The 25,419-nt window shown below is 50.6% G+C and overlaps 1 pseudogene; it reads right to left on the minus strand.

The window, feature by feature from the left end:
* Positions 1–1,054: 1,054 nt before the first annotated feature.
* Positions 1,055–6,673, minus strand: LOC144175750 (uncharacterized; annotated as a pseudogene).
* Between the last annotated feature and the right edge of the window lie 18,746 nt (positions 6,674–25,419).

The following is a 25,419-nucleotide window of genomic DNA, read 5'->3' on the forward strand; positions in this document are numbered from 1 at the left end:
GCTACACCGCCTTGGCTCTACCATCAGGTGACGGACAACAAGCCTCTGGCAAGGCTACATGTCCGAGCCTCTGGCCTTCATCAACCTCCGGATGCAGCCCTCTTCATGTCCGTCACTGGGCGCCTGCAACGCGGCCACGCGTCATGCAGGCTTTCGTGGATGCCGGGGCACATGACTGCCTCGTAACCACAGCCCTGGCTTGTCCCTCTCACCCAACCTTAAACCAGTGCTGCGCCTACGAGACCCTCCGCCCTCTACCAAGCCTGTTGGCAGAACTTACTGCTATTCGGGATGGTCTCCAAGCGCTTGTATCGCCAGTAACTTCCTGCGTGAAACTGGAAATTTACACGGACTCAATGACAGCGATACGTAATCTACGTCGCGTTGCGCGTAGCACCAGCATGCCGGCACGTATTCACGCGATCCTGGACACATGCCCATGCCCTGTGAGTGTTTTGGGGATTCGCCGGGACATGCTTCCTGCCCCCATAGCGGCGGAGCGCGCCTGTCGCCGTAGAGACCATGTATGGACGCTACCACTTCTTGCGGTGTCCACCCTAGAAGAACTGCTGGTGGAAAAGGAGAACCTCCGCCGCACCACGCGTACTTTACTCCCACCGCGTGGAACTGACCTCCTCAGTGGGCTCACTCGCTGGGAGGAGGTCCTGTTACGGAGGCTTCGAGTTGGGGGGCCTTATCCCCAGCAGTGGCCCACGCTTGGCCTGCCCGTTATCACGCACCGTTTGCGGACACCTGTCCCTTTTGCACGGTACCAGCGTCCGAAGCCGACACGACACACCTTCTATGGACCTGCCCTGCCCTTCAAACCTCTCGCCTGCAACACCTCCGGGGCACACAGCTCCATCCTGGGAGACCCCCCGATCTACAGCGTTGGATATGGGGCCCTGAGTACCGGTCTCTGTTGACCTTTGTGCGTGGAACAAATGTGATGTTGTACATATAACTGTTATGCCATAAGGCAAGCTCTCGCAAAAAAAAAATCCACTGGACGCCTGGCCAGTGGATTTCTTCCTGGCCAATTCTTCCTGGCCAATTAGGCGGCCCACATGGCCATAAACTCTGCAACGTCGATGGCCACACACACAGAAAAAGAGCAGTAGCTTAGCATGCAACGAGTGTGGCAGTAATCATGTCGCTGACGCTTACGCAGGGACAAATGAAATTCCATCACTACAAGAAAGAGATTGGGAAACAAATCGACCGAAGTCGTGGAAAACTTACCAGAGAGAGAGAGACAACCTTTAATAGAAAAGGATGACCACTGGTCACGATGGAGGAAAGGAATGGGGAGAGAGGGTAAGAGAAAATAAACAAATTAATGCTGGTCGTTCTCAGTAGACTCAATAACTGGGCCAGTCCTTGTAACCTGCAATTCATGGGCCAGTTCATGGTGGTCGCAATAGGGTTTGTGCGCATTCACCAGTTCGTTCGGGGGAGGACCCGCTCAAACAACCCGTGCCAGCCCGCTTTTAATTGAATAAACCGCTATTTCATATAATAGTTATACATCAGTTTGTTGTGGATCGGGATGGGGTTGAGGAGATTTAAATGTACGGTGCGTGGCGAATCTGGGCACCACCAAACTAGGTGTGTGAGGTCTCATGTAGTGGTGGTAAGGCAGTAAGGACATCGAGGGGGCAGGTGAGGGGTATACCACTTCACTTCACTTCACTTTCACTTCACCTTATTTTCCTTAAAGACCCCACAGGGGGGTGTTATTACATAAGGGGTGGGTTGTTCAACATAGATACAAAAGCCACAGGTTAACATTGCAGATGCATAGACACACTTTGAATAAAACGTGATGGACAGGTGATTGAAACTACATCGTTGGGAAGGTCATTCCATTCTTTGGCGGCGCGGCAGAGAAATGATGCAGGAAATGTTGAGGTGCCAGATCGGGGTCGGAAGACTTGAAGTGGATGGCCAGTGCGGGGGGAAATGCGTGCGACGGGAGCGATGTAAGGTGTTTGGCGGAGTGAGCTGTGGTAGAACTTGTGGTACAGTGACAAAGTAGCAATTCTGTGTCGAAGGGAAAGACTTGACAGACCGGATTCATTTTTAAGGGATGAAACACTGACACCGTAAGAATAAGAAGTATGCATGAAGCGAGCGGCGCGATTTTGCACTGCTTCGATGGCGTTGATCAAATAAACTTGGTGAGGGCTCCAGATGGGTGATGCGCATTCTTGTTCGGACCGGATTAGCGACTGGTAGGCCACAAGATGCACGTGATACGGTGAGTCACGTAGGTGACGTTTTAGAAATCCTGATGATCGGTTGGCTGATGAAATCATGTTAGTGATATGCGTTCGCCAGGAAAGATCAGGGGTTAATGTTACATCAAGATACTTAAAGGATACGGCTGTTTCGACTGGTATGTCAGCAATTTTATAGGAAAATCGGATTGGAGTTTTGCGGCGGTGGAAGGAAACTAATTTGCCTTTGTTACGATTAAGGGCCATAAGCCAACGATCACACCAGTTTAATACTTCATTAAGGTCATTCTGTAGTGCTGCTTGATCAAATATGTTGGTTGTTTTGCGGTAGATAACACAATCATCTGCAAACATGCGAAGGTTGCAGGATAAATTGTTAGGCAAGTCGTTAATCTAGATTAGGAACAAAAGCGGGCCAAGGACAGATCCCTGTGGCACTCCAGACTTAGCGGGAAGAGATTTAGATTTGACGTTGTTAACAAAAACAAACTGAGAGTGGTTAGTCAGAAATTGAGTAATCCAATTAAGAAGCTCAGCTGGTAGATTTAATTGAGAAAGTTTCTTTAGTAGGCGCTGGTGTGGAACTTTATCGAAAGCTTTAGTGAAATCAAGAAAAATAGCATCAGTTTGGAGGTTACCATCGAGGTTAGCATGCAGGTCGTGAAGGAAAAGGGCTAGTTGGGTTTCACATGAGCGGCCTTTTCTAAATCCGTGTTGAGAGGAATGAAAGAAATTGTTAGAATCAAGAAAATGCATGATATGAGTGTATATTACATGTTCCATGAGTTTGCAACACACACTGGTTAATGACATGGGGCGATAATTTAACGGGCAGTCTCTTTTGCATGTCTTGTGAACCGGAATGACCTTCCCACACTTCCAGTCGAAAGGCAGGATACCTGAGGAAAGCGACTGGGAGAACAGCAAAAGTAAAAACTCGGCTGATATGTGTGTAGTGTTCTTTAACAGCTTGGATGTAATTTCATCGGTACCCGCCGAGATGCCAGTTTCATTTTTTCTATTAAAGACAGGATACCATTGAAACCTATGTTAAAGGGGGGCATTTCAGGCAGATTAACAGGGACTAATTCTGTTTCAACGGGGTTAGATTCATTCGTAAACACAGACGAAAAGGCGGCATTGAATATAGTGGCACATTCTGAACAACTTGATTCTTGACCAGAATCATTATTAAGGGCGATGGGGGGCGTGTTATGTGGGTTTATTATTTGCCAGAAACGCTTCGGTGAATCAGTAAGTATTTTCGGTAGTTCCGTATGGAAAAATGAGTGCTTGGCGTGGCGCACTTCACTTGAATATGCTTTCTCGGCAACCTTGTATTTTTCCCATGCAGAGTCAGTGTTTTTATTCTTCGCAGCCCGAAAGAGGCGTTTCTTCTTATTTTCACGCCTTTTTAATGTTTTAGTAAACCAAGGTTTTTGGCGGGTGGGACGGGAAGTTATTTTAGGGATAAATTGATCAGCTAGCTGCTTTAATTTGTTTTTGAAGATTAACCTGTTATCGTTAATGGGTCGCTCCCAAAAACCATCACGAAACGTCGGAAGAAAGCCTTCAAGTTCACGAGTGATGGCCCCGTAGTTACCCTTGTCATATAGCCTAATAGTATTACTGCAGGCTTGGCGGATTTGAGGAACGAAGGTGAAATTAGCGTGAATGACCTTATGGTCACTTATTTCATCAAGATATGTTATAGAAGACAAGCTCTCAGGATCAGTTGTTACGATTAGGTCAAGAATGTTAGCGGTATCTTCAGTAACACGTGTAGGTTGTGCTATCAGCTGAGTGAGATTAAAGTTGAGGCAAACATCAAGGAAATCGTTGGCTTCCTTTGCAATGGGTGCAGATGAAGTTAGGTTAAGCCAATCAACGTTAGGAAAATTGAAGTCCTCCAGGAGGAGGACGCGAGCATTTGGGTATTTGGCCATAAGTTTGGCTAAAATACCATTAAGCTGGCGCGCGAAATCCGGACTACTTTTGGGAGGCCTATAACAAACACCTTTTTACAGGCTTTTAAGGTCAAACAGGCTTTTAAAACAAACAAACAAACAGGCTAAAACAAACAAACAAACAGGTTCAAACAAACAGGCTTTTAAGTTCAGTCATTATTTCCTCTAGGGTGGTCGGACCAGGGTTAGTTTCAATATCTCCACCCAACAGTAACAGCAGAGAGAACACAATGTTCATACAATCACAAATAATGCAAACACAGCACTGGGGGCTCGGTAGCTGAACTGTGGTAAGGAACGAAAGAGTAACCACAATATGTCGAGGTCGGAGGCAATGTTTATAAGGGAGCAGGAAAGTTGTTCGTTTGTAGCAATCAGGACGCCGCCGCCACGAGTGCCGGGACGATCTTTTCGAAAAAGATTAAAGTGAGGCAAGTCGGTCGAAATTTCGCTGTCGGTGACGTCAGAGGTCAACCACGTTTCAGTTATTATGAGTAGGCTACTACTAGATGAAGATACAAGGTCGGACACGTGGTCGCGTTAGGAAAGATAGCTACGTATGTTTGTGAAAATGGCCGAAAAAGAAAGATTAGCTTTGTGACCAAAGACGGGACCATTAGAAGATCTGGGGCGTGAAGGCAATTGCTGCGAGCTTTCTTCTACATTTTCAGTTGCCTCGTTAAATACGTATCGTTCGTAGCCCATAAAAAGGGTCTTATACCGTAAAAGGAAGGGACCTGATTTTTTTTAGCAGAAGCCAGAAGATGCTTCCGTGCGTTCCGGACCCGATGCGAGAAATCCTCCCCGATGCTAAAATCGGTATTCTTAAGCTGGGGACCATTAGCAAGGACAGCTTCCTTGGTTTTGAAGGATGTAAGCTGCACAATAATGGGCCGACACTAGTCTTGCGAGTGGCGGCCAAGACGATGGGCACGCTCGACATCCTTGGATTCGACAGTTATTTTTAGGTGGTCCCAGGAAAACCCAGTAATACGCTCCTCAGACTGCGCATACGTTTCGGATGGCTCGTCATCCGCTATGCCGTAAAAGAACAAGTTGTTCCGTCTGGAACGATTCTCCGCATCGTCCCTGTCGAGCCTCCAGTACAGAGACCTGGGTAGCTGTCTGGGAGGTGGCGGCGGCCATGGCGTCAAGATAGGTTCGGAGTGTGTCGACACTACTGTAGTGGGATTCTAGACTGTCGATTCTGTTGCCTAGTTCGGAAATGGCTTTATCAGTGGTAGATAGCTGGTTTTTTAGGATTTGTACATCGCCAATGATCTGGGATTGACCGCAAGACAGGCTTTTAAGTTCAGTCATTATTTCCTCTAGGGTGGTCGGACCAGGGTTAGTTTCAATATCTCCACCCAACAGTAACAGCAGAGAGAACACAATGTTCATACAATCAGAAATAATGCAAACACAGCACTGGGGGCTCGGTAGCTGAACAAGGCATCCGTTGCTTGTTTTTTTAGCAAAGATACAGTGTTGATTACTGACCTGCATCACGAACAGAAGTGGATTAGACTGCATCGTGGCACAGCCACCGAGCCCACGGAGCGCGGCCGGCTGTTGGGGGGGGGGTGGGGGGGGATTTATACGCTGTGCGCTTGCTGAAGTCGATGACGGCGTAGCTGTTAGAGCGCTTTCGAGCGTCCAGTTTCCGGGCTGCAGCGTCCATAGTGCAGTGGTGGCCTATTCTGTAAGTTTGCGCCAGTCATCTGCGTTGACGGGCCTTGGCGGGAAAGGGTTGCTCGCATCGATGCATGATACCGGGCCCAGAAGAGCGGGTACCAGCACGCAGGAGATAGAGCGTACGAAATCCTGCATCACGAACAGAAGTGGATTAGACTGCGTCGTGGCACAGCCACCGAGCCCACAGAGCGCGGCCGGCTGGTGGGGGGGGGGGGGATTTATACGCTGTGCGCTTGCTGAAGTCGATGACGGCGTAGCTGTTAGAGCGCTTTCGAGCGTCCAGTTTCCGGGCTGCAGCGTCCATAGTGCAGTGGTGGCCTATTCTGTAAGTTTGCGCCAGTCATCTGCGTTGACGGGCCTTGGCGGGAAAGGGTTGCTCGCATCGATGCATGATACCGGGCCCAGAAGAGCGGGTACCAGCACGCAGGAGATAGAGCGTACGAAATCCTGCATCACGAACAGAAGTGGATTAGACTGCGTCGTGGCACAGCCACCGAGCCCACAGAGCGCGGCCGGCTGGTGGGGGGGGGGGGGATTTATACGCTGTGCGCTTGCTGAAGTCGATGACGGCGTAGCTGTTAGAGCACTTTCGAGCGTCCAGTTTCCGGGCTGCAGCGTCCATAGGGCAGTGGTGGCCTATTCTGGAAGTTTGCGCCAGTCATCTGCGTTGACGGGCCCTGGCGGGAAAGGGTTGCTCGCATCGATGCATGATACCGGGCCCAGAAGAGCGGGTACCAGCACGCAGGAGATAGCGCGTACGAAATCCTGCATCACGAACAGAAGTGGATTAGACTGCGTCGTGGCACAGCCACCGAGCCCACAGAGCGCGGCCGGCTGGTGGGGGGGGGGGGGGGGGGGGGATTTATACGCTGTGCGCTTGCTGAAGTCGATGACGGCGTAGCTGTTAGAGCACTTTCGAGCGTCCAGTTTCCGGGCTGCAGCGTCCATAGGGCAGTGGTGGCCTATTCTGGAAGTTTGCGCCAGTCATCTGCGTTGACGGGCCTTGGCGGGAAAGGGTTGCTCGCATCGATGCATGATACCGGGCCCAGAAGAGCGGGTACCAGCACGCAGGAGATAGCGCGTACGAAATCCTGCATCACGAACAGAAGTGGATTAGACTGCGTCGTGGCACAGCCACCGAGCCCACAGAGCGCGGCCGGCTGGTGGGGGGGGGGGGGGATTTATACGCTGTGCGCTTGCTGAAGTCGATGACGGCGTAGCTGTTAGAGCACTTTCGAGCGTCCAGTTTCCGGGCTGCAGCGTCCATAGGGCAGTGGTGGCCTATTCTGGAAGTTTGCGCCAGTCATCTGCGTTGACGGGCCCTGGCGGGAAAGGGTTGCTCGCATCGATGCATGATACCGGGCCCAGAAGAGCGGGGTACCAGCACGCAGGAGATAGCGCGTACGAAATCCTGCATCACGAACAGAAGTGGATTAGACTGCGTCGTGGCACAGCCACCGAGCCCACAGAGCGCGGCCGGCTGGTGGGGGGGGGGGGGGATTTATACGCTGTGCGCTTGCTGAAGTCGATGACGGCGTAGCTGTTAGAGCACTTTCGAGCGTCCAGTTTCCGGGCTGCAGCGTCCATAGGGCAGTGGTGGCCTATTCTGGAAGTTTGCGCCAGTCATCTGCGTTGACGGGCCCTGGCGGGAAAGGGTTGCTCGCATCGATGCATGATACCGGGCCCAGAAGAGCGGGTACCAGCACGCAGGAGATAGCGCGTACGAAATCCTGCATCACGAACAGAAGTGGATTAGACTGCGTCGTGGCACAGCCACCGAGCCCACAGAGCGCGGCCGGCTGGTGGGGGGGGGGGGATTTATACGCTGTGCGCTTGCTGAAGTCGATGACGGCGTAGCTGTTAGAGCACTTTCGAGCGTCCAGTTTCCGGGCTGCAGCGTCCATAGGGCAGTGGTGGCCTATTCTGGAAGTTTGCGCCAGTCATCTGCGTTGACGGGCCTTGGCGGGAAAGGGTTGCTCGCATCGATGCATGATACCGGGCCCAGAAGAGCGGGTACCAGCACGCAGGAGATAGCGCGTACGAAATCCTGCATCACGAACAGAAGTGGATTAGACTGCGTCGTGGCACAGCCACCGAGCCCACAGAGCGCGGCCGGCTGGTGGGGGGGGGGGGGGATTTATACGCTGTGCGCTTGCTGAAGTCGATGACGGCGTAGCTGTTAGAGCACTTTCGAGCGTCCAGTTTCCGGGCTGCAGCGTCCATAGGGCAGTGGTGGCCTATTCTGGAAGTTTGCGCCAGTCATCTGCGTTGACGGGCCCTGGCGGGAAAGGGTTGCTCGCATCGATGCATGATACCGGGCCCAGAAGAGCGGGTACCAGCACGCAGGAGATAGCGCGTACGAAATCCTGCATCACGAACAGAAGTGGATTAGACTGCGTCGTGGCACAGCCACCGAGCCCACAGAGCGCGGCCGGCTGGTGGGGGGGGGGGGATTTATACGCTGTGCGCTTGCTGAAGTCGATGACGGCGTAGCTGTTAGAGCACTTTCGAGCGTCCAGTTTCCGGGCTGCAGCGTCCATAGGGCAGTGGTGGCCTATTCTGGAAGTTTGCGCCAGTCATCTGCGTTGACGGGCCTTGGCGGGAAAGGGTTGCTCGCATCGATGCATGATACCGGGCCCAGAAGAGCGGGTACCAGCACGCAGGAGATAGCGCGTACGAAATCCTGCATCACGAACAGAAGTGGATTAGACTGCGTCGTGGCACAGCCACCGAGCCCACAGAGCGCGGCCGGCTGGTGGGGGGGGGGGGGGGATTTATACGCTGTGCGCTTGCTGAAGTCGATGACGGCGTAGCTGTTAGAGCACTTTCGAGCGTCCAGTTTCCGGGCTGCAGCGTCCATAGGGCAGTGGTGGCCTATTCTGGAAGTTTGCGCCAGTCATCTGCGTTGACGGGCCTTGGCGGGAAAGGGTTGCTCGCATCGATGCATGATACCGGGCCCAGAAGAGCGGGTACCAGCACGCAGGAGATAGCGCGTACGAAATCCTGCATCACGAACAGAAGTGGATTAGACTGCGTCGTGGCACAGCCACCGAGCCCACAGAGCGCGGCCGGCTGGTGGGGGGGGGGGGGGGGGATTTATACGCTGTGCGCTTGCTGAAGTCGATGACGGCGTAGCTGTTAGAGCACTTTCGAGCGTCCAGTTTCCGGGCTGCAGCGTCCATAGGGCAGTGGTGGCCTATTCTGGAAGTTTGCGCCAGTCATCTGCGTTGACGGGCCCTGGCGGGAAAGGGTTGCTCGCATCGATGCATGATACCGGGCCCAGAAGAGCGGGTACCAGCACGCAGGAGATAGCGCGTACGAAATCCTGCATCACGAACAGAAGTGGATTAGACTGCGTCGTGGCACAGCCACCGAGCCCACAGAGCGCGGCCGGCTGGTGGGGGGGGGGGGATTTATACGCTGTGCGCTTGCTGAAGTCGATGACGGCGTAGCTGTTAGAGCACTTTCGAGCGTCCAGTTTCCGGGCTGCAGCGTCCATAGGGCAGTGGTGGCCTATTCTGTAAGTTTGCGCCAGTCATCTGCGTTGACGGGCCTTGGCGGGAAAGGGTTGCTCGCATCGATGCATGATACCGGGCCCAGAAGAGCGGGTACCAGCACGCAGGAGATAGCGCGTACGAAATCCTGCATCACGAACAGAAGTGGATTAGACTGCGTCGTGGCACAGCCACCGAGCCCACAGAGCGCGGCCGGCTGGTGGGGGGGGGGGGGGGATTTATACGCTGTGCGCTTGCTGAAGTCGATGACGGCGTAGCTGTTAGAGCACTTTCGAGCGTCCAGTTTCCGGGCTGCAGCGTCCATAGGGCAGTGGTGGCCTATTCTGGAAGTTTGCGCCAGTCATCTGCGTTGACGGGCCCTGGCGGGAAAGGGTTGCTCGCATCGATGCATGATACCGGGCCCAGAAGAGCGGGTACCAGCACGCAGGAGATAGCGCGTACGAAATCCTGCATCACGAACAGAAGTGGATTAGACTGCGTCGTGGCACAGCCACCGAGCCCACAGAGCGCGGCCGGCTGGTGGGGGGGGGGGGGGGGATTTATACGCTGTGCGCTTGCTGAAGTCGATGACGGCGTAGCTGTTAGAGCACTCTCGAACGTCCAGTTTCCGGGCTGCGGCGTCCATAGGGCAGTGGTGGCCTATTCTGGAAGTTGGCGCCAGTCATCTGCTTTGACGGGCCTTGGCGGGAAAGGGTTGCTCGCGTCGATGCATGATACCGGGCCCAATTCCAATTCCAATTCCATGTTCCCCCCCTTCCCCGTCAGAAAAGAAAAGAAAAGAAATGTTGGGAACAAGACCTGCTCCAGCTAGGCTATGGCAGGTTTAAAGGCAATATAAAATAAACAAATAGGGCGAAAAGCAAAACAAACATTTTTAAGAAAAACCAATTTGATGATTAAAAAAAAATACCCCGACGTACGTAACAGCTGGACGACCAAGCAAAGTTTAAAAGACTAACTAAGCGCGAAGGATCATCAAACAAAGCATAGGGAAGAACGTTCTCAAGTCAGTTCGGCACAAAAGATCGCACAACGTAGCAGTTCCACTCTCAAGTGTGTACAGAACCCTCAAAGAAAGCCCGAGTCAGAGCTGAGGCGGCATTATCAACTCTCACAGACACCAGGTCACACGCTGTAGCACAAGGACCTTGGGCACACAATATCGCGGAGGTGCAGTCCATGGGTGGCACGTATCTAGGTGTTAGTTCTACTAAAAAGGCGGTAAGCGGGGGTGAAGGTATAACAGAAACACCGAGAAAAAAAAATCATTGAACACACGTAAGCGTCACACCTCGGGCATAGATCGGGAAATAAAATCGGTGAGGTCCATGAGAATCTTCACGGCTGTTGAACTGTCCAAAAGGTGACGAAGCTGTGGTGGCTGTAACGGTGAATTCGACAGCCGACGAAGTCTCTGAATATAGCTGGCCGTTTTCGGGCATTCTGTTAAATAGTGCCCAACCGAAGTGGCAGGCGCACCGCGGAAGCACTGACAGTTTGGCGTGAGTTGTAGACGGTGAAATAATGAGGAAATCGACCGTGTCCAGTTATCAGGTGAGCTAGCTTCTTGGAAGGCGGGAAATAGGAAGGAAGGTCCAATACACTGGGAGTCCATCGATATAACTCAGTGTCGCAGTTGTTAGTACTCCACGTCTCCTGCCATACCAAGCGACCGACCTTCATCAGCAAAGAACGCACTCTGGTTCTCGACCACCTTCCACGAACCTCCTCTCCTCTTGTGGCAGCACTGCGGGCGACAGTATCCGCAAGCTCATTCCCCCACACACCAGAGTGAGCTGGCACGTGGTATATAGATACAGGCAGTAAATTTGAGAGCAGGGAAATATTCTCTTTTAGGCGATGAATGGTAGCGGACTGATTAAATGGATTATTGAGAGCCAATAAAAGCGAAAGACTGTCTGAGTAGATACTGACGGGGCAAAAAGGTCTGTCGTCCAAGAGAAACAGTACGAGTTGTTGCATGGCAATCACCTCGGCATCAAATGAGGTGGTTGGACACGCCAGACGGAACCTCCTCACCGCATACACATGGTCTGCCCCATTCAAAATAACAAAGGCTGCTCCTGATGCAGTCGACGTGTATGATCCGTCTGTGAAGGCGTGCAGAGTGGAGAAGTACAGCCTACGGTTTGCTTCCGTTCTGGTGAGACGGTCGTAACGGACACGAAGTCGTCGCGCAGGGTGTGTGTCGACCTTGATGGGCAGGTCCAATCACCGTGAGTCGGCCTAGTTGGAATCTATCCATGTCTTTACCGATGCGCAAACAAACGAGGACGAAGAAGGAACCAACACGGACAAGCGCACCCCGTGTTGGTCCGTGCGCTTGTCCGTGTTGGTTCCTTCTTCGTCCTCGTTTGTTTGCGCATCGGTAAAGCCAAGGTCCAATCAGAAGGATCGAACGTTGCCGTGTTGAAGGTCACTGGTTGCTGGTGATGATACAATAGAAACATGCGCACTGTGATGTCTAGGTGGATGTGAAGCGGAAGCGCATGGGCAAGGACTTCTAGGGCGGCGGTCCGTGTGGTAGTATACGCCCCGGTGACGGCGAATAATGAAGATCTTAGCAGCGAGTGTACGCGGGCTTTCAGTAGATGGTGTTGGTTGATGTGCCACCATGCACGCGCTGCGTATGAGACTGCTGGAAGGACTACAAGGTGATGTAACTGACGGAGGTGAGATCGACTGACTATGGTATGCATGCGGGCAAATTTTGTGAGCGAAACTGCCATCTTTTCAACTGTGAATTTCAAGTGGTTTGTGTGCGCCACGAATGTGAGGTGACTGTCGAAAATCACTCCGAGGAGTTTCATTTCCGTCCCCTGCTTGATAACTGCGCCGTTGAGCTTGATGGTTGGTTTCCTAATAGCCCCGCGGTCACCCTTGGAGACAAGAAGGCAGGAGCATTTAGCGGGGTTCAACTTTAATTTTGCGGCTCCGGCTGAGGCAGTTATCCTAGAGAGGGCTACGTCAGCACAGCAGTCGCCTCCAATTGTCGACGCGTACGACCATGAATAATGATCACGGTGTCATCCGCATACGCTTGGATGTATGCATCTTGAGGCATGGGCAGGCAAAGCATATCATACACATATGCGCTCCACAAAAGTGGGCTGATAGGAGAACCCTGAGGAGAGCCTTTTGAAGTGGCATGGGTAGTGCTTCCTGAAAATGTGTCAAAGGAGACGCTGCGACCCTTTAAAAACGATTCCAGGAGCTGGTAGATGTTGCGGGGGCAATGATGAGATAGGAAAAAATATAATAATCGGGGATGCCAGATGCTATCAAATGCGCCTGTAAAGTCTAGTGAGATTACGAGTGAAAGTCCCCCACTGTCTTTATGCTGCTGCAGTCGATTGCGTAAAGCAAATAAGGCAGACGTCGTGCTTTGACCGGTAGTGAAACCATATTGCTGTGGATGAAGTAAGCGAGATCGTTGTAGGAAATAATATAAGCGGCCATATAACAATCTTTCCAAAAGCTTGCCAATCATAGATGTCATGCATATTGTCCGGTACGAAGAAGGTGCAGTGGGTGAGCATCCTGGTTTTAACAGAAAGGTGACACGTGCTTGTTTCCAGTGGGGGGGGGGGGGGAAGTGACCGTTCGCGAGACAACAGTTGAAAAGACACAGTAAAAAATTAGGAATATGATGAACGAAAAGACGAACCATGGGAGTTGTGACACCGTCGAGACCTGGCGCTGCATTAGCATTTAAATTTCGAGAGGCCAATTGCAGTTCTTCTAGCGTGAATGCATCATCTTGTTCTTCCGCGGGGTATGGAGTTGAAACCACTATGGTTCTAATTGCCATGTGGGCCAGGGTGTCATCACGTTCATCAACAGGAAAGTGAGTCCGCATAAGCAGATCCGCCGACTGTATTGTGGATGTTGTCGAAGTGTCGTCCGTCACATGTAGTGAAGGCAAAACAGAGGGCGCTCTAAGCTGGTTAAACGCCACATTAAAAGGTGGTCCAAAAAGGTTCTTGCCGGACGCTCTCGAGCATGCCTGTCGCACAGCCTTGTCTTTTGCAAGCTGAATATTTTCCCTGTACGCAGCAAGTCGCCGATAGTAAATGAATTTGTAATCCGCTCGTAAAAAGGGGTCGCGACATTGCTGGTACCGGCGGCGCAACACTCGCACGGCTGATCTGTCTCTCGCAATGGCGTCACTCCACCACATGTTTCCCTTGTGCTGCTTCGGAAGCCGCTCAAACTTTCCTTTGAGACAGTCCAGGTTAGAGTAAAATCTGTCCAATGACGAGTTGAGGGCGCTTGGTGTAGCAATATCTTGATGAGTGAAACCTTCAATCCAGTCATCACTTGCTAATTCTTCAACCAGATGTTGTAATGCGGCCTTGCTTAAGCGTTTTTTCTGCGGTAATTGCACCATTCTGGGACCAAATACCACATATTTATGATCAGATAGAGTTGGTGTGTCTCGAACTTCCCACAAGGGGTTGCCGTCCCAGATTGTTCCGGAAACGAGGGTGAGATCAATCCAAGACTCTTAATATGCTTTGTGAAATGTGGCTATGGACATGGGGTCGTTTAATATTCGGAGGTGCCCCCCAAGAATGAAATGAGCAAGTTGAATCCCACGAGAGTTTAGAACGGTGCCGCCCCAAAGAGGATTCCTCGCATTAAAATCGCCCACCAGCAGCAAGTTCGGTACTCGGTGGCGCTGAAGAACGTCTTCAATACCTGACAACGTAAAGTCAAGAGGTACAGATGGAGCCGCGTAAACGGCTGTTAGGAGCAAGGTGAACTCCTGGTGCTGAAGTCGGAGAGCCACGATGTATGGAAACACTGCCAAGGGGAATACGTCGAATCTGCGCTTAGGTATGAGAACCATACAACGTGGGGTGGCTTAGTTGAGGAAACAGAGACAATTGGGCGGCACTCCGGGCACTGTTGATCCACGAGCGTAAGGGTCAGACACAATAGCCACATCAATATGCTCCGCTTCGATGAAATCAACAAGGTGAGAAGTAGCTGCACGGCTGTGATCCACATTTTCCTGAATAAATTTTAAGAAAGTCATTTGATATATTCTTGTGACAGTGAGCCGGAAACAAAATGTTATGTTATGCAGCGACAACGGGGGAAGAGCAAGGTGCATTCATAAATGGTTTTTTGACGCATGCGTGAGACTCTTGATTCTACAGTGTAGCAGCAAGGCGCATTGAAGACGTGATCTGAACGACGCCCCGCTGCGCGACACTCCCTGCAAACAACCTTTTCCTTGTCAGCCAAAGTGCAGTCTGCAGTGGCGTGCTCTTCGGCGCAGTATGGGCAGCATACACTTTCTGAATTGCATCGTACCGCTACGTGACCGTAAGCACAGCAGCGGCTGCACGCTGCCACGTAAAAATTTTCCTTTATGGGACATGACGTCCATCGAACGAATAGACGGTCCTTCCTTTTCAAGATGTTGCACACAGAAGGCGAAACTTCCACGATATGTACGTTGTTGCCCGTGCGGTCTTTGAAATAAGTCCTGTGTTTGAAGTCTTCTTCTGGGATCTCTAATCCATTTCGACCATTGATGTTTGTGCGGAGTAGGCCGGGAACAACGCTTGGGTCAACTCCACTGATCTTAAACTGGGGAAGGCGGCGTGGAGGGCGGGTGACTTTGATTGCAGCTTTCAATTGTACATTTCCTTCAATTCCTTTTTTCCAAATTGTCAATGGATGCGCGGTCTGCAGATATCACTGTGAGCCCTGAACGGTTGGGGATAAGCTTCACCTGTTTGACTCCAATTCCTGGTGGATGATTTCCGAAAGTCGCTTTTAACAATGTGATAGTTTCGGGGCCGGGATGAACAGAAGGCAGCAACGGAGAAATGTGCAGTACATGATTCGGATCCGAGGCGAAGCTGACGGCGTTATCTGGGCGTTGTTGCGTGGGCTGAGGAGGAGCAAGCGATGGTGCGGGACCCTGAGAGCCACGAAAAACATTCTGGTGGTCTCTAACAGCGTTCACATAAGACCGCCGCGGCATAGAAGGTTGTTGGGTGGCTTCACACTCTCGACACTCAGCTAGTTGTGAACGAAGTTTGTCAATTGTTCCTTCGGCACGAGAAAGCTTTGTGCGAAGCGCCATGAACATTGCCTGAATGTCAACGAACACTTCCATGATTCTTTCACGCGAGGGACATGGCACTTTGTGCTTGCTGTCGCTGAGGATATTAATTAGTAGCTTCCCTTTGTCACATAGAAGAGAGGTATCTTCCTCTTTTTCTGTGGATAATCCCTCCAAAAGGTGTGTTGAAGATACCGGAGAACTTCCACCGCCACTGGTACCAGCTGAGGCATGTCCCCGCGGGGAATTGTCCCCCTCCAGCTGATGATGAGTATCAAGGGGATCGCGCTGTCGCCGGCTACAAGTGAGCCTCGAGATGTAGAGCGGAGCGTAGGAGAGTGCCCGGAAGTAATATTATAGTCGACAAGAGGCCCCGTCCAGAGTCCCGATTCTGGACAGGACCTCTTGGTCCTGTCAGGATGCATGATACCGGGCCCAGAAGAGCGGGTACCAGCACGCAGGAGATAGCGCGTACGAAATCCTTCATCACGAACAGAAGTTGATTAGACTGTGTCGTGGCACAGCCACCGAGCCCATAGAGCGCGGCCGGCTGGTGGGGGGGAGGGATTTAAACGCTGTGCGCTTGCTGAAGTCGATGACGGCGTAGCTGTTAGAGCACTTTCGAGCGTCCAGTTTCCGGGCTGCAGCGTCGATAGGGCAGTGGTGGCCTATTCTGGAAGTTGGCGCAAGTCATCTGCGTTGACGAGCCTTGGCGGGAAAGGGTTGCTCGCTTCGATGCATGATACCGGGCCCAGAAGAGCGGGTACCAGCACGCAGGAGATAGCGCGTACGAAATCCTGCATCACGAACACAAGTGGATTGGACTGCGTCGTGGCACAGCCACCGAGCCCACCTGCGAAGTGTTTCGGGTGTGTAGCTGAATTCGCAACACATTTGTTAATGAAAATTTCGCCTGAGCGGGGAATAGGAGGTACGCGGTTGAGGTAGCCAGCTGGAGTTAGGGCTTTTAGACCAGATGATCCTCGCTAAATATGAATGCTCGCACTTTGGCATATTAATCACAACACCTGCAACAACCGCTACAACTATATTACGCATAATGAAAATTTTGAAGAGTAAATTAGTGGTACAATGACTATTATTCCTGACACCAGCATCCCCGACACTATCATTTGTATTGTTTTTATCAGCAATAACATACGCCTGTAGCAAGACGAGGGTATCGTTTCGCGCTCGTCGATGAGCTACGCGATTATCTCGTACGAAGATTGAGCTCGCGGCTGACTCTAATATATTCTGCGCATCGCGGCGCTCCTGCCTCCAAAGAATCTCGTTGGCGCTCCAGACGGAGCACGAGCAAAAGGAGCAAGAAAGCTTCACTCTCAACAACGCTTTATACGGCGCTGAGAGCGAGCACGTGCGCTCACAGGAACGAAAAACAGCATGTGACACTGCACCATCACCAAGTTCGAAAGATATGAGAGTCACTGCGCAATCCGCAGTTGCCTGGATAGTCCCTCTGACTCCCAAACTGCTCGATCAAAGGCTAGATAACGCTTTTATGTCCCATCCCCTTCATGACGTGGGTTTGCAAGGTTCCTCTTTTATATCCTAGATTTATTTATTTATTTATTTATTTATTTACTTGGATTCTTTCAGGGCGATTCAGGCGTTACAGAGAGGACGGGGTACACACTACAAAAATAATACTATTCAAGTAACAAGCAAATAATGGGTGAAAATGGGAAACAATCTCAAGTTATGCAGCTAAGAAGTGCGAATCTGAAAGTGGAATGATCTGTGATTAAGACAACAGAGGCCGGAAGGTGGTTCCCGTCCCTGCTGTTTCCGGGTGCAAAAGAATCTTAAAAAAGGTTGTCCTGCATTGGGGTATGCCAACTTTCAAGTCGTGGTCTATGGGTGATGATAGGTAGCTAGGTTCTCAAGATCTGTGTTGATACAGAGAGAGAGAGAGAAAGAGAAAGAGAGAGAAAGAAAGGGAGGGAGGGAAGCATAGGGAAGCATAGCGCTCTGTGGGCGTATGGTAAATATGAAGTAGTGAGAGGAATGTGGAAAGGATTAATGGTTCCGGGCCTCACATCTGCGAATGCATTACTCTACTTAAGACACGACCTGTCGTGCCGTTAAGTGAATCAGAGAACGGTAGGCCGTTTGGCCTTAGGAGCGCATGGTAAAACAACTAACGAAGTAGTGCAGGGAGATTTGGGCTGCGCGTAGTTTCAGTTAGAGAAGTGGAGAGTAAAATATGTTTTCAGGAGGTTGAAAGCAATGGATCAATGTAGGTGGACAGCTAAAGTTTTTGGGACCTATACATGAAAAGCGTGGACACGCAGTGGCGAACGAAGACTAGAAGGCTAACGATGGAATATGGAAAGAACAGTGGAGAATCAAAGACAGCCAAGGTAACCAAAAAAGAGGCAAGGCAGATAGAAACCAATAAACGGAAGCTAGAACGTTGTTAGAGATGTACAGGGCTGAGAAATTAGACATCACAAAGGATAATGGCTACGATAATGCCAAGGGCAGGGGTTGATTTTTGAGGGTAGAGATGGGGGCTTAAGCACCAGGAGCTTTGTGGGGAAGCATACACAATATGATGGGGCATGCCTGGTCTGCGGAAAAGAACCAGAAACTATATGCAGCACATAGTGTCGAAATGCGAGCGCATCCATCCAAATTCACATGAGGGAAATATTCGTCTTCCCGACGCCCTAGGATTTAAGGGGAGCACTGAGGGAGTTAACATGAAGGCTGTCGAAGCGAGGAAAATAAAATTATGATGCTAGTGGACGAGAAGCAGAGAGGGGGATATTGCCCAAGAAAGCTACCACATGTAATAGCAAAAATATGTTGTGCCTGCCCTAAGAGAAGCGGTAGTATTAAACGAAGAGTATGAAACATAGATATATCAGGTGTTTTGGTAAGATGACACGTCATCAACCCGCTACAAAGGGGATACCACTAGCAATCATCAGCAGTCGTCATACAAAGAAGTCAGCCCAGGTGTTCTTTGCTTGCTAATCCAGAGAAAAACAACTTCCCCGGACTAGTCGAAACGAGGTCAACGACTATATGTCCCACACCAGCCAAGGTTCTGCTCACTCTAGCCGCTCGCAGTTGCCCTTGAACTCCCACGCAAGACTGGAAAGTTGTAGGCGAGCATTGCCGGACACATAGTTAAGTTTCAGTATCATTGTTTATTTTCCTGGTTTCGCTGCTAGTAATTGTTGTCATATGCATCGAAGAGGTCGTCGTCCGTCTTCTTCGCAGGGAGTAGCGGATCCAAAGCCATCCGCATTATTGTAGACTTCTACCACATCAACTGCGAAGCTTTTCCTAAGTCGCGCAAGGCTTGAGCCATAGAAAAGCTGCAGGATTGCTTTAAACGTGAGCACTGAAAGACACATCACCATGCATTTGCACCAATTTGAAAGTGTTTATTTTCTTGTTCCGTCGTTGTTTTGCACTGTTTTAGTAGTAGTCACCGTCATATGCATCGCTATCGCAGGTTTTCTCATGCCAAGCATTGCATGCGCGGTACCGTTTGACGACAGCGCGGGAGTTTTTGAAGACGATACTCTTTCTTGGGCTACTTAAAAGCTGAAATTTCTATCGGTCTATCTGTCTGTCTGTCTGTCTGTCTGTCTGTCTGTCTGTCTGTCAGTCTGTGTGTTACTCGATTCAGACACCCAGTCGATTCAGTCCGGTGTCAATGTTCATACTTGTCAACATTGTGAAAGAAGAACAGGGAATTCGCAAATATAAGACAGAAAATCAATACATAAGTTGTATTTCAGTGTTCTTTTATTGGATGCGTGGTTTTTGCGATAGCAAATGAAATACTACATCAACTGCAGAAAACCGTCGCCTGCTGTAGCACGGGCTACTATAGCTCCTGGCGGCATTTAAGAAATCAAACCAAAACAACAACGAAAGGTTCCACTAGATAGGTTCCACGTTCCGCTCAAAAAGCTCGTGGAATAGGGCAACGTGGTTCCATAAACGTTATTGTAAGGTGCCTCGAATCACGCGCGTCTTCGCCGTACGGCAGCGCTGGCATCGAGGCACCCGACTTTGAGAAGTGGAGCAGCTTAAATTGACTCGAGCATACCTGTAGCGTGTTATCTTTGGAGTAACAAGACGGGGGAGGAACTGCACGAGAGGTGAGCGGGAAAATGCAGGGAGGCATTTACTTGGCAGCGGCGCCAGTCGCCTATTGTCTTTCGTCGACATCTGCAACGCAAGGAGCAAATACGCGGCCATTTTTTCTTTTTTTTAGATGCAAAGCCTCTCATGCTCGGGGCTGTGTCCCTCCCTCCCTTCTCATTGTCCGCCGTCCGCACTCTACTGCGCATGCGCGTCTCTTCAGCCCCGTCAGCATTTGGGCTGACGTCAGCGCAGTTCACTACAAAAAGAAATAGTCAGGCGGCGCCGGGTTTCGATCCCACGACTCTCTGGCCGCAACGGGAGGTACGTGGCGCTCTTCCCACCGCGCCACATACCGGGACGGGAGCATGCGCTACGAACCCGCTTATGTCCTTCACTCATTCAAACTACGTCAAGAAGCTACTGATACAATGAACGCACGCGAAGCTGAATGTCAATGGAAACTTTAGAGGAGGATGTTTAGAACGTCAATGGAAACTTTAGAGGAGGATGTTGAATATCCAGAGGGAAAGATGTGGCGGGAAGCGCCACGTGCCTTGTAGCTCAACCGTAGAAGAGGACGAAAACGGCGGGCAGTGGGGTAGGAGCGTTAGCACGCAATAAAGACAGCCGAGAACCAGGAGGTGTTCGATTAGGTAACGCGGGTGTGGGTCTCTTCGCTGTCTCTACATTTCTCTACATTTCTCTGTCTCTACATGGCAGTTCACACTACGTTCATATTCGCGCTCCGATAAATGAAACAACATAACGGCAACACAATGGAACCTACATGGAACCCCCATGATGCTTCGCATCCTCCTCATGGTTACCCACGGGAAGATGGTGTAATTTTTTTTGTTAAATCAACTGCGGGAGCCGGGGACACGGCGCTCACCGCGAGGCAAGCGATCACGAGCGCTCGGCATATTCTTGGTATATTTTCCTGCAACACAGACCTCCCGGCTGGTCGGCGAGTATCTGCCCCACAGCAGGCGAAGTTGTGCTCGTTTTAGTTAGCCGCCTGCAGTCGCCCTGTCATACGGATCGCTAGCTGCCGCAACAACACTGATTTGAGGAGTGGACGAGGTCGCAGCTCACGAAGGGAAACTAAAAAGAGCAGTTTCGGGAGGCGAAGTTGTCCACAGCGAAAAACACAAAAAAATTGGCGCAGCTTGTACTAGTGGTTGAAGGCTGAAGAAACAGCAGATCTGGCGGCCCCATCTCCCTTGTCGCACCTCACATTGATCTCCGAACCTGCCGCTGAAAGTTCTCCATGACTGGTACGCCCGGATCAATTGGTCCGCAGCCTTTCACATCTCTCCAAAATGGCCCGCATTAGGACACGCGCTGGAACTCGCGGCAACCGGCTTCGCGAACTCCGCTTCTGTAGCGCAAACCCGACATTTGAGCTCCCCATTTCATGCGCAAACGAACGTGAACTGGGCAGGAGAACAGAGCTGGAGAAATCACGCCACGAACGCTGGGAACAGTGTTCTCGAAGGTAGAGCTGGCCGGCGCCGAGCGCTCTTCACGAGGTGCGCGCTCGTGTGCGGTCGGTGCTTCTACTCGGTATTTTTGTCTGGTAACTCTCGACGGCGGAACGAAATGCCTAAACAGTTCTGCTGTTAACACCATCCAGGGGCGTAAGGACGCACGTAATATCCAACTCCAGGACGTGCCCTCAGCCCGACCCCCCGTGTAACCCTGTTGCGAACCCCGAATGTGACGATGACAACAGCCGCGACGCCTACCTCCCCTAAGGAAGCCATCTATGAACACCACTACGACGACCCACAAGAGTCGACGGTCAGCGCACAACTAACTCTATACGGCCACCTGACGCGAAGGACAAGGCCGGAAGTTGGTATTACACACGCGCACACAGTAACCCACAGTAAACGCGCAAGGCCGCAGGAGCGCCAACTTAAAGGGGCCTTGGAAAAGGTTTTGCCGGCACATGCGTGCTCGTTTTGTATCTCATTGTCGTTTTGTATCTCGTTTAATACTATTTCACAAACTTTACTATCATGCGTCTCTTCATAATGATTTCATGTGTGATCCTTCAGCCATCTTCCCGCGTTGTAATCATCCACACAAGGTGAAACGCATCACGTGTCGTTCACTCGCATTTGCTCAATCATTCATACCTCGAACGGCAATAGAATGGAATAATCTGCCATCACACATTGTCATCGAAACAAATGTGTCGAAATTTTCAGATGCCCTAAACAAGAGGGTGCAGACCTAACGACATTTCATGCCCCGTTTGTACATTTGTTTTCCTCCGTATTGCTTATTTTTTCCCCATTTGTACATTTGTACATTTGTTTTCCTCGTTATTGCCTATTATTTCCGCATGCTAGAACACGTGTTGTGACGTATCAATTTTGATACGGTGCTCCCAGAACTACTTTTTTTTCTCTTCCTCTGCGAATGTTCCTTTTATTACGCGATGCACTGTCCTGTTCCTTTGCTATTTTTGTTCTTGTGTTTTGTTTTAATGAAATTTTGATTTATCGTTTCACTATTGTGCTTAGATGTATACCCTATGTAATATCCTCCGCCGGAGGGCCTTTGGGGTTGTTTTGAAATAAATAAATAAACATATTAGAATAAATCAATGTTACAGTAATCAATTATTTAAAGGAGCCATGAAGAGAAAACACAAGTTTGGTTCATTCGAAAGATTGCCACGTTAGAACAATACTGACACCACTTTTAACACAAACTTCGCTCAAATAAGCTACATATTTAGGAAAAAAGGGAATGACCATGCGACCCTTCCCGCAACCATTTCCCGCCACCCTTCCCGCAATGCGACTATTTCCCGCAACAGAACCTATGATATCACACTAGAATGCTCTGCGATTGGCGGAGGCCGGAAAAGCAAACGCAAGTTAGGCAGGGCTTACCAGTTTGCATAGTGAGCTATATGCCCGTTAAACATACTGCACATTCCTTTTATGACACCAACAACGGTGGAGTGAACTGTTGAAGTTCCGAACAAACACGCAAACATGTAGGCCAATGCGTACAAAACTACCGCCGGCCGAGCTCGACATCTCGCCGTCGCGCAGACGAATTTTCGGGTTCGAGGCTCTTCGTTGGCAACGAACCATTCCAGCACGTACAGCCGCGACCTTGCTTGGTATCTTAATCCCTTGACACAAGGTGAGCCGTCATATCGCCAACCACCAAAGGTGAAAATAGGAACGAGGGGAGTAAGGAACAGCAAGCAGCGACGAAATATTGCCAGTCGTCGCAGAAGTCGGAATGGTGTTGGCTTGCTGCTGTCGTTACGAGGTCGTTTCCAGTTTACAACCACTGAAAACTTCAGTTTGTTCGAGTACTTCACAATTAAATTTCGTTGCTGCATTTTGAAATGCCCATGTAGTACGGGCAAACCGTCGAGGGAGTGCGACATCCCCGCCGGTGAAGAAATCTCCTTTCATGTGCTGCCCAACAACGAACCTCAGCGAAGCAAGTTGCTACGTTTTATGAGCTTTGCAAACGGAGGAGAAAGGGAGCTAAAGGAAGTACTAGTGTTCTCGCTTCATTTCCGATGAAGTGATTACGGCAGGGACCCTTACGTTAGCTCACTCCTGGGACATGCTGGCGCTCGTCGCCCACTTCGTCAAATCGCCGTGAAAGTGCTCTGAGCTTGACAAAAAATACCGTAGACACCGCTTATTGACGCTCGTATCTTTCTCGAAGGAGCACAGGGCTCGCGCGAACGGCTTCCATACACGACACCGGCCAACTCACATAAGCGATACTGCTACTGAAATTGAACTATTATTAACCGTAATAAAAATACTGCACATACGTACCAGTCGCTATTCGTCCGTCGCGACGGGGCTGACGAGGCAGCGGTGCCGACGGCTGGGCGTTCGTCTGTTGTGGCTATCGCGGAATGGTCGCTTTTCGGTCCATCCGCGTATCCCACAGCTCCTGCCGCTCGTGCGCTTAGAAGCATTGAGCGTTCAAGTGATGTGAGGTTGTTAAATGCAAGCCCGAGCTTGCAGGCGATTCCATGACCAGGGCTGCGGGTGCACTAGGTTTTACTAGTATTTTTAAAATGGCCTCCGTCTCGGTTTCGGCACGAGTTCCGGTTTCTGTCTGACTCCCGCGAGTGCGTGCTATATGGAGTCGACATACTAAGTGCCTGTTACGTGGACCGGCTCGTATGACGCCATTGTTCACGTCACGAAATGTGCAATTTAGCGGGAGATTTGAAATTTTGGCCTAATTTGCCTTATTTCTCAGTGAATAAAGCATCATTTGCTTCCGGGAAAGCGCTTGGGGTACTATTAAACACCTAATCTTTCGAATAAAACACACTTTTGTTTTCTCTTCACGGCTCCTTTAAAGAATTTTGTTAAAGCGGTGAGTATTAGTTTAGGTATCGCCAATCAAAAACCGCATTTTCAGCAGCGGGGCGTCTCCTCCTCTTATCACTTTCTCCTCGCACCACGCGAATGCTCCGCTCGCCCATGATTCCTTGGTTTTCGGTAACTTCTGCAAAAACATCCGGTTGCGCTCGTCTGCTGTGCGATATTGCTGCGTCTCAAGGATCATTTTGGGACCCTAACCTTCTGCATTCTGTTTGCACCGCTTTTAGGCAAAGCAGCATACCTCTAACTAGCCAATGAAATTTTTGTGTCCGCGTCAGCAGAATACTTCCAGGCTACTACTGGCTGCACAAAAAAACATCCCCGTCTACTACTGGCTACTGGCTGCACTCGGGCCACAAAAACTACTGGCACTGCCAGGGATCCAACCTGGCCCGAAGAGAAGCCAAGCGAGAGCCCGTCTTCTTGCCTACTTAGGTACGCCAGCACGTAGAGATGGGGAGACAGACGGTGGTTTGGATTCGGCGCCTGGGGAGATGGAGGGGGCTTTTTGGATGCTACACATGAAACAAGAGTGAGGGGAGGCAGTGAGAGAGATGAAGTCGTTGTCGCGTGTGCGACCCTCCTCCTCACTCGTCAAAAGACGTTCCTCTCATTCTCTTTCCGCCGACGCTGCTGCGTTCGGGATACCGCCCTTGCGAATCCGAGGCAACGGCTGGCAGAGTCTCTGGTTTTTTGTAGAGCCACGTGTGTGAATTCAAGTGACGCCGCATGGGTAATTGTTGTGGTGTGGTTTACAGCTTCGCAGTCCAACCACCTTCACAGCGTGGATTGCAGCCATTTTATTTTTTTCATTTATTTTTCTGCTCGTGAACAGTGCACTCCGCAATCGGGTGTAAACGCTATAGAAGGAATGGGGCGGAATTTTTATGGTTCCACACCACGCCGAAAGATTGTGCGAACAGAAAACGATCTTGTCAGAGTCACCACGTGGACACGCGACGACATGTGTTGGTACTTATGGTAGTGTGAAATATGTGAGCGAATGACTTACGAATCACCTCAAACTTTTTAGATCGAGCATGTACATGCGTTCCGAACCGACGTCGGTTAATACATATTGCTAAATTGATCGCTCTTTCGCGCCAATGTCGAGCTCGGTCGTTTTGTAGCGACACCATGCACGCACGTCCACAGGAAGTAGTAGCATTCCATTTCGTTATTACGACCGATTTTAACATTTAAATCATTTAAAATGCAGCCGAAGGGTTGCGCGATGCGGCGTCAGGACTTTCTTAGCGTGCGTCGTACATTCGTTCCCCCCCCCTTTATTTATCAATTAGGCAATTACACCGTAACCGATATTACGAGTGGTCTCGGTAGAGCAGTATGAGTTTGCGGACCACGCCTGTCCCTTTT

The sequence above is a fragment of the Haemaphysalis longicornis genome, unplaced genomic scaffold (genome assembly GCF_048455015.1).
Source record: "Haemaphysalis longicornis isolate Haplotype H1 unplaced genomic scaffold, Haemaphysalis longicornis Haplotype H1 scaffold_3, whole genome shotgun sequence".
NCBI classification, from domain to species: domain Eukaryota; kingdom Metazoa; phylum Arthropoda; class Arachnida; order Ixodida; family Ixodidae; genus Haemaphysalis; species Haemaphysalis longicornis.